The sequence below is a fragment of the Gavialis gangeticus genome, unplaced genomic scaffold (genome assembly GCF_001723915.1).
Source record: "Gavialis gangeticus isolate Ggan-Ray unplaced genomic scaffold, GavGan_comp1, whole genome shotgun sequence".
In the NCBI taxonomy this organism is placed as follows: domain Eukaryota; kingdom Metazoa; phylum Chordata; order Crocodylia; family Gavialidae; genus Gavialis; species Gavialis gangeticus.
In genome coordinates, this window is record NW_017728992.1 from 74,550,726 (window position 1) to 74,558,553 (window position 7,828).

Below are 7,828 nucleotides of genomic sequence, written 5' to 3' on the forward strand. Positions count from 1 at the left end.
GCTCAGGTCCCTTCCGACCCTAGAAACTATGAAACGATGCTAGTTGTGATGCACGCAGTGAGTTAGGCAAAATGGCATAAAGCCACCAGCTTGCTTCACTACAACTTTTGGTCACTATGGGACTTGAGCTGTAGTTGAGCAACTTTAGTGATGGAAGGCAAGAATTCCACTACCAAACCTCAGCCCCAATTTTTTCCCATCCACACAACTATCTATTAAAATTATATGAAATGTATGTAATGACTATATGCTGCTTCTATGACCAGGCAGTTTTATTTGCGTTGGAAGCTTTTAGATTTTAAAAAGTCACACCAGCAGCAGAACCTTCTGAAGGGGTCTGAGTCTGGAGGAGGCCGATGGCTTGGAAATACTGTTGGTATCAATCTCCTTGAGGCACGAGTTTGTTTTGTGCACACAAAAAAGTGATGTCTCCAACAAAATAATATAGAGAAGGCTCCTGCTTTAGAACTGCAATCCAGAGTTCAGATATGATGGCATGAGAGAGAGAGACTTGCCAGGTAGAGAAGAAAGGCAAGAATAGCAATAATACAAGTAAGATCCTACCAGTTCTTGGAGAGCAATGTAAATATTTCTGGTGTTAATTTAATTTTAAACTTACTTACTTCTGGCTTTGAGGCAGAGTTTTTAGGAGAGACTTGGATGCTGCCAGGATGGCAGCTTTGCTAGTGCCTTTCGTGTGAGTATCCTAGGTGTGGCGAGCAACAGCAAAAGCAGTGCAGAAACATAAGGGAAGTGGATGAAAGGAGTGTTAATGCTTGTGCCCCTGGTGGGGGTTTGAGGCAGAGAGTGTGTGTTGGGATACATGAGTACTGAGAGTGCCAGATATTTAGGAAGAGCTGAATAACAGAGGCATTTGAAAACAAGGACCAAAATTTTGCATCCAATTCACTGTAGGGACAAGATTGAAGGATAGAAATGGAAATAGGTCATGGTATTGGGGAAGAAAAACACCACTTCCAAAATAATCTATTATGGAAGGACCGGAGGATGTCAGAATACACAACCGATGGCAAGAATACTGGGTGGACAGTAGTGAGTGCAGAGAATGATTAAGACTGGGAGAAATATCTTAGCCACATGAACAGAGAGGAAATTTGGAGAGATCTTATGCTGAAAGAAGCAACAGATTTAAATCCTTTTAAATAAAGGAAAGGAAGAAAAAGCAGGGAAGCATTAAAGATGACCTCTAGGGCCTGGATAAGAAGGAAAATATTCATCTGTAATGACGAATGGAGTATTAGAGGAAAAATGAGTGCCTCTTAGCTGTGTTTGGTTTTGACAAAACAGCAAAATGAAAACTTGGAAAACAAAGGGAGGAGGGAGAGACTGCAGTAAGACACCTACAGTAAAGGGGGTGGGAGAGGGACAAAATAAGATTGAAAAGAGGGATCAGAGCTCCTGATCCGGAAAGTACTATAAAAATGCACAGAATCCTAGGAAAAATATCAATGAGGAGAGTGTGATCTGTGTTGCTGAAGACTGCAGAAAACCCAAAGAGAAGATGGTGAAGTTAGAGGTTGTGGGGAGAACCCTAAGATTTGGTCAGGCAAATATCATTGGAAATGTAGGTAAGAGTACTTTGATTGGAAGCTCAACTGATATGGATACAAAAGTGAGCCAGCAGTGGGGAAATGATGAGCTGGTCATAAATGAGTAAGAAGGTAGTATGAAGCTAAAAGGAATGCAATAGGTGGAAAGGTCATCAGAGAAGCAAAGAGTGCTGAGGATTGTTTTTCTGTGGCTGGGGAAAACACCTGTTTTGTGTGGAGAGCAAGGAACCAGCAGAAAACGAAAACTTCAGGTTGAAAGTAAGGGTGGTTGGTAGCTTGAACTATCACACTATAAACTTTAAGAGGTGAACATTACTCAAATATAATATTTTATCACTTAGACTTTACAAACTGTCATTAATTAGAAGCTTGTCTCTTTAAGATGAACATAATTTTTTGCACATGAATGAAGATGGTGATCCTTACATTGATTGATTACATGTTGGATGGTGATCCTTACATCCTTACATTAAACTAGGGTGCCTGGTTGTGAGGTTGACTTGAAAAAAAAATCCTTAAATACCTTGGAGGGAAAAAAAAGAAAGAAGCCGTGTCATATAGAAAAGCTTCCATTGCTGACACACAACACAAGTATAAAAATAATTATGTAAAGGATTCATACAATATCAAGATAATGATAAAAGTAAAGTGAAGAATATTATTTACTTCGGAAAATTTCAGCCTTTTTATATTGTTTGATTTTTGCACGCTTGTTTTCTTTCTCCAGCATTGCCTTTATGTGATGGTTCAGTCTATTACTTAAGCTTGTTCCTTACATGGGAAACATGGCTTGTTCCCTGTACAAAGGGCACAGCTGCAATGTCACTTTCTTCCTGTACTGTATCACTTCCCATGGTATTGTGTGGTTGAACCTATTACAATATCTTTTAAGTGGTAACTAAAATTCATTTCCACTGAATGGCTGATGATCAAGTTACTGTGAAAATGACAATTTTGTCTCCCTGTCTCTGTCTTTCAAGTAAAAATGCCTTTTCTGAACATCAAACCTGAGATGCAGACCTTGAAAGGAAGTTGAGTGGTGTTAGCATTGGTTGTGGAACCAAACCAGTTCTATTTCTCCCTAGACTGCCAGAAGAAACCCCTGTGGTTTCCTACCACTCCTCTGTCCCCCCCAGCCTTATTTTTTGAACCGTCCAAATGGAGTTGCATGCATACTTATATTCTTTCTCAGGGGCTGCTTTTCCCATTCAGTTGTAATTTACATGACTACTTCAGCACATGTTCTATTACTTTCTTTGGTTATTATAGTGTTAAATCTATAATTATGCACAAAAAGCCATATTTGAAATAACACAGACTACCATGCCAAGCAATCAGTAGTTAGGAAATGCCAGAATTAGTCATCTGCATAATTTTAATTTACTCCCCTTTGTGCACATGAATTTTTTTTTTTGATAGAGCCCTGTTCTCCTTGAACTAGTCCCAGTTTTCTCATCCAGGTGATCCTAGTCTTCCTCATTGGCTCTTTGTCTATGTACTGATTTTTTTTTTTTTTTTTTTTTTCCCACCCAGCCTGGCTCCTATATTGGTCCTGGACTGCCATATGGAGCTTTACACTATGTAGTTTCACATTCCTGTATAGCAGGACCATGCAGACTACATTACTTGCAGCACCAGTGCAAAATTGGGATGTGGCCTGGGCTTTGACTGTAATATGCACAATTAATTCACCCTCTTATGGGTTTTTTTAGTAGCTAAGATAAAGAGAACTCAAATAAGAGTAGGTCCTTGATCAGGAACAGAACTGAAGCTATGTGTATAGTTTTTAAATCTGTTCTACTAGTCACCCTTTGAAATCTGCTATATATTCAAGTTTTAAATGACATCATAATAACCTATAATAATTTCCTTCTTCACTCCATCTTCCACTGCATTAGAGTACTTGACTTACCTACACAAGACAAGAAATTATATAGATCCATCAAGGGTATTCCATTTCACCAAAAACCCCCCAACAACAAATCCATCAAAGGGCAAAGTTCTCAGAGGGAGGTGAAACCACACAGACACTGATCCTTTGCTGTTTTAATTAAAACTGTGGAAAGATTAGTTACTTCTATCATGCCATTGGCTATGTTGCCAACTCTTGCAATTTTGGTATGTCTTATACTCCTCCTAGAATCCAGTATTGTATCTTCTCATGCCTTTAAATAAGATGCACTTTGTTTTTGAATGAATCAAAAAGATCTTTCCTTGAAAATACTGGTAAGTATGGTATTTTTCCAGGGAAAACAGGCAGCTGCAGTAGCAGTGGACCAAAATGTTGTGCTCTGCTAGCTTCCTAGTTGCAGGATGCTGCAGGTGCTGCTGGCTGAGCCAAATAATTAATTCCTTCACCTCCAACCCCCACCTCCCCCACAAGACCCCACTCCCAGACCTGTCTGTGCTGTTTAACCTGGCTAGCTGGCATATGCTCCACAGGTTGTTTGCACAGGGTTGGACCCCTGGGGGTGGAAGTGGAAGCTGGTTTGGTGCCAGAAGTGGTCCCTGGGTAGTAGAGTGCATGGAGTGGAAAGTCTGTCTGCACAACAGAAGGGTGGGTGGTAGGGAGGGAGGGGGGAACTGTATTCTGGGATGCAGGAGGACTGCAATTCTGGTGGCTCTGTGGGGAGTGGCCATTAGTGAACACTAGCTGGGTAACATGGATCAAAGATAGACGTGTCCTGGAGTGATTTAACTTTAAAGTGCCTGAAGCATGCTTAAAACTAGTTTTAGGTGTTAATGTGTGGACAGTCCAGGAGTTAAGAGCTCCAGGAGCTACCTAAAATTAATGTGAAATAAGGCTGTAGAAATTATAACCGATCCCTGGTGTCTCATTGATTTGTTAACCCCAAACTGTAGGGCATTTTTACATGTGCTTCTGGTACAGCGCTGGGCACTCGTTAAATTAGTGATTCCAGGCTAATTAAAAATGTCTGGTTCTGCATTGGGTGCAGGTATATAAGTGGTACAGTGTATGTCAGTGCTGAGAAAATGGCAGTGGTGTGTTTTGAACTAAAGCCCATCAAATGTGTTTTAGTTCAAAGCGTACTGCCTGCCATTTTCTCAGCGCTGATGTGTGCTGCACCACTTACACACCTGCACTGGGTGCGTGAGCTACGTGCTCCAGCAGACTCGATTAGTCAAGTCTGCTGTGACTCACTGGATTTCCAGCATGTCGGAGCAGACTTGCCACGTGTGTAGGTGCTCCTAGAGCTTAGGAAAAGCAGATGGTGAAGCTTGAATTGTTGTCTGTGTGGCGTCTCAGCTATGTATTACAACAGTGTGAAAGGACTTGGCCTCTGCTCCAGAGCTATGGGTGACTTGAGAATTCTCAGGATAATTCTTCCTCAACTTCCTCAGATTCATCTTCTTCCAATAGGAAGATGGGGCTGTAGGCGCTGTGCTCCCCCTCCAGTAACACAGCAAGTGAGTCTGAAATTGGGATGCTTCTTGGATACCTACTGATTTTTTTTAAAATTATTTTTTAAATTTATTTTTATTATGCTCCATGTGAAGATTGGCTAGAAGCTTGTGACTCCCTAAGGGACTGACATTAGAGGACATTAAAGGGTTGTTTGTCTGCCTCCAAAAAGGGCTTAGCCCAACCCCCCCCCAAAATCACTCTATTTCCTCAAAAACTAAGAGGCCTCCACCTCAGGGCAAGAAGGAGGGAACTCCCACCCAATAAAGGACCTTCCCATATGGGTGAATTTAATGTTGACCAAAAGTGTGTTTTTTGTTAGAACAGGGTAAAGACTGAGCCAGTTTACAAGTCTGGGCTATGCTTACGCTGTGCAGAAATTTACCCTTGAATATTACTTTCAAGCTCTCAAGAAGAATGTCTTGTAACTGAAAGCTTGTCTAACTATACCAACATGCAGTTAGTCCAGTAAAAGATATGACTTACAGAAATCTTTGCCCCTCTCATTCCCACAGTGGAATTTTGACCAGGGGAACTATCATGACTATAATATCACCCGAACACTATCTTAAACTCTTATAGTATTTTGTAGTCTGCATGTATTATGCCGATACCAGCAACTACCAAGTCACAAAATTTTGGCGGTATCATCATTGTTTTTATAATAGATTTATGGACCTTTATAAAAGTGGCCAGCAAGGGTGTTTCTTGCTATGGGCCATTTTCAAACCCAGTTATATCCAAGTGGAAAACTACTGTAAAAAGATTGATACTCTTGAGAATTCATCTTTCATTGTCTAACTTTGGGGATGATGACTGGTACACTATCTTGTATGACTGCTGAAGTGGAATTCCTGCTATCTACTGACAGTCAGAAGGCTGCTAGCATGAATAAAAGTGCTACACAAATATTTTTATGTATTCTGAGGCAACAGATATTTTTAAAGTGTAATGAAGCTTTTAAATCTTTGAGGCATATTCAAGGAGTTCTGGGTTTGACTGCACTTGCGTAATTCTCAATTAAAAAAATGTATGAAGCCAACATCTGCTCAAGTAATAACCACATCCCAATTGAGTGTTGGAGGTCATTGAAGAATAAGCTAGTAAAACAGGCTGTTCTGTACATTTAGAAAGTGATGTTGCTTATGAGAATTCATTAAATCTATATGGGCATGTTTATGTATGCCAGAAGCTTATAAGGTTTTAATACGAATTATTTTGTGGCTTATGCTCTTGCTATACATAGATTGTTTATTATTCACAATTCTTTAGTTTCAAGTTGTGATTATCCAGAGGGGATATGATGACTTGTGTGCAGTAACATGCTATGAATGGTATACAGTGGAAGGGAGAAACTCATACACTGAAAATTGTCGAGGCAAGTGTTTTCAGGGAACAATTTTAAAGTCAGGCTTGATTATTAAACAAATTGTGAACAGGGGAAAGTGCTGCTACTTTTATTAGATATTTCCATTTAAGTTTTCATACAAAACTAATCTGCCACAGATCCAAGTTCTTTATGGCCAAGACTCGCTCTATTATGCGATGAGTGGGGTTAAATGATTCACAATTGTGACAGTCACCATTTCCAAGCAAAACCCAACCACCTAATAGTAAGTTGGTTAATAGGAGACACAAGCCTGGAAAATGAATATTTGTAGTGACTAATTTGACTGGCTGTATTAAGCAATGCTGAAGGATGAAATATTCCTATAGTAAAATGGGAAAATATGTATTTGGTTTTTGCTTCCAAAAAAAAAAAAAGGATGAGTCACATGAATACAACAAACTTCTAATAAAGAATTGCCCTTAATCTGCTTTATTGTTTTAGGGGGAATGCTCTTGTCTGGAATGACTGTAAGCTTTGTAGCTCTTGCTTAGAATAAGAGAAAGGAAATTGCAATAATTACAGCCATTCGGTGACCAGACCACTTTCCATCAGATGATGCATTTGATTTTAAAGCTTTAGGGACTCATTGAATACAGTATGCTGAACTCTGAAGAATGCAGATGGTATTAATTAGGCATTAGAAAGAGATCATTTTCTTCAAATGTGCCTTCTTACGCACGTAAGAGTAATTTATAACAACAATTGGATACTGCACTTGAATCCATGGTATACATTTATGTGTAATTTATGTGTAATTTTGCATTTTCTTGTGTGCTGATGGCATCTGAAGGCTTTAAAAATGTTCCCAGCTGTTGTGGTTCTTTCTGAAGGATGTAGAAAACTCCTCACTTTATAGGATATAAATAGGAGAGAATACTCCTACCAACCTCCTTTATGGGAGAAAATACTCCTCTTACTTTATAGGAAGGATGTAGAATACTTCTTTCATTCTAGGCTCAGTAGGGTATGAAGATCTGTTTAATGTAAACTATGGTAGCAGGAGGTTGAAGAAATGCATAGCTGTAAGTAGTGCAAAGAACATGTAACTTGATCTGTCTTGTTTTGCTTTAATTATTTTAAAGAAATAAATAAGTTAAGCTTTGTCAGCATTTGTATCTCAAAGGCCTGTTGTGGGAGATCTTTATTCATGCAAATACAAATTTCTTTTGGAATATAATTATTTGACATAATGGAGTGTGTCTGGCCAGCTTGGAGTTGTATGTAGTCACAGTTTGGAGAAAATACCACAGTTACATGGATCTAGGATGAGGCTTGTGGGGTTTTTCCCCCCCATTTAACAGGAAGATAAAGCCCCTTATTGGATTAGAGTACAAGGCAGCGGGACTTCAGGTGTATGCTGCAGCTCCTGCCCACCCCTCTGCCACCTTTGCTTCTCTGCCTGTCTCCCCCTTCTCCCGCCCTCCCACCCCACCTGCTTATGTT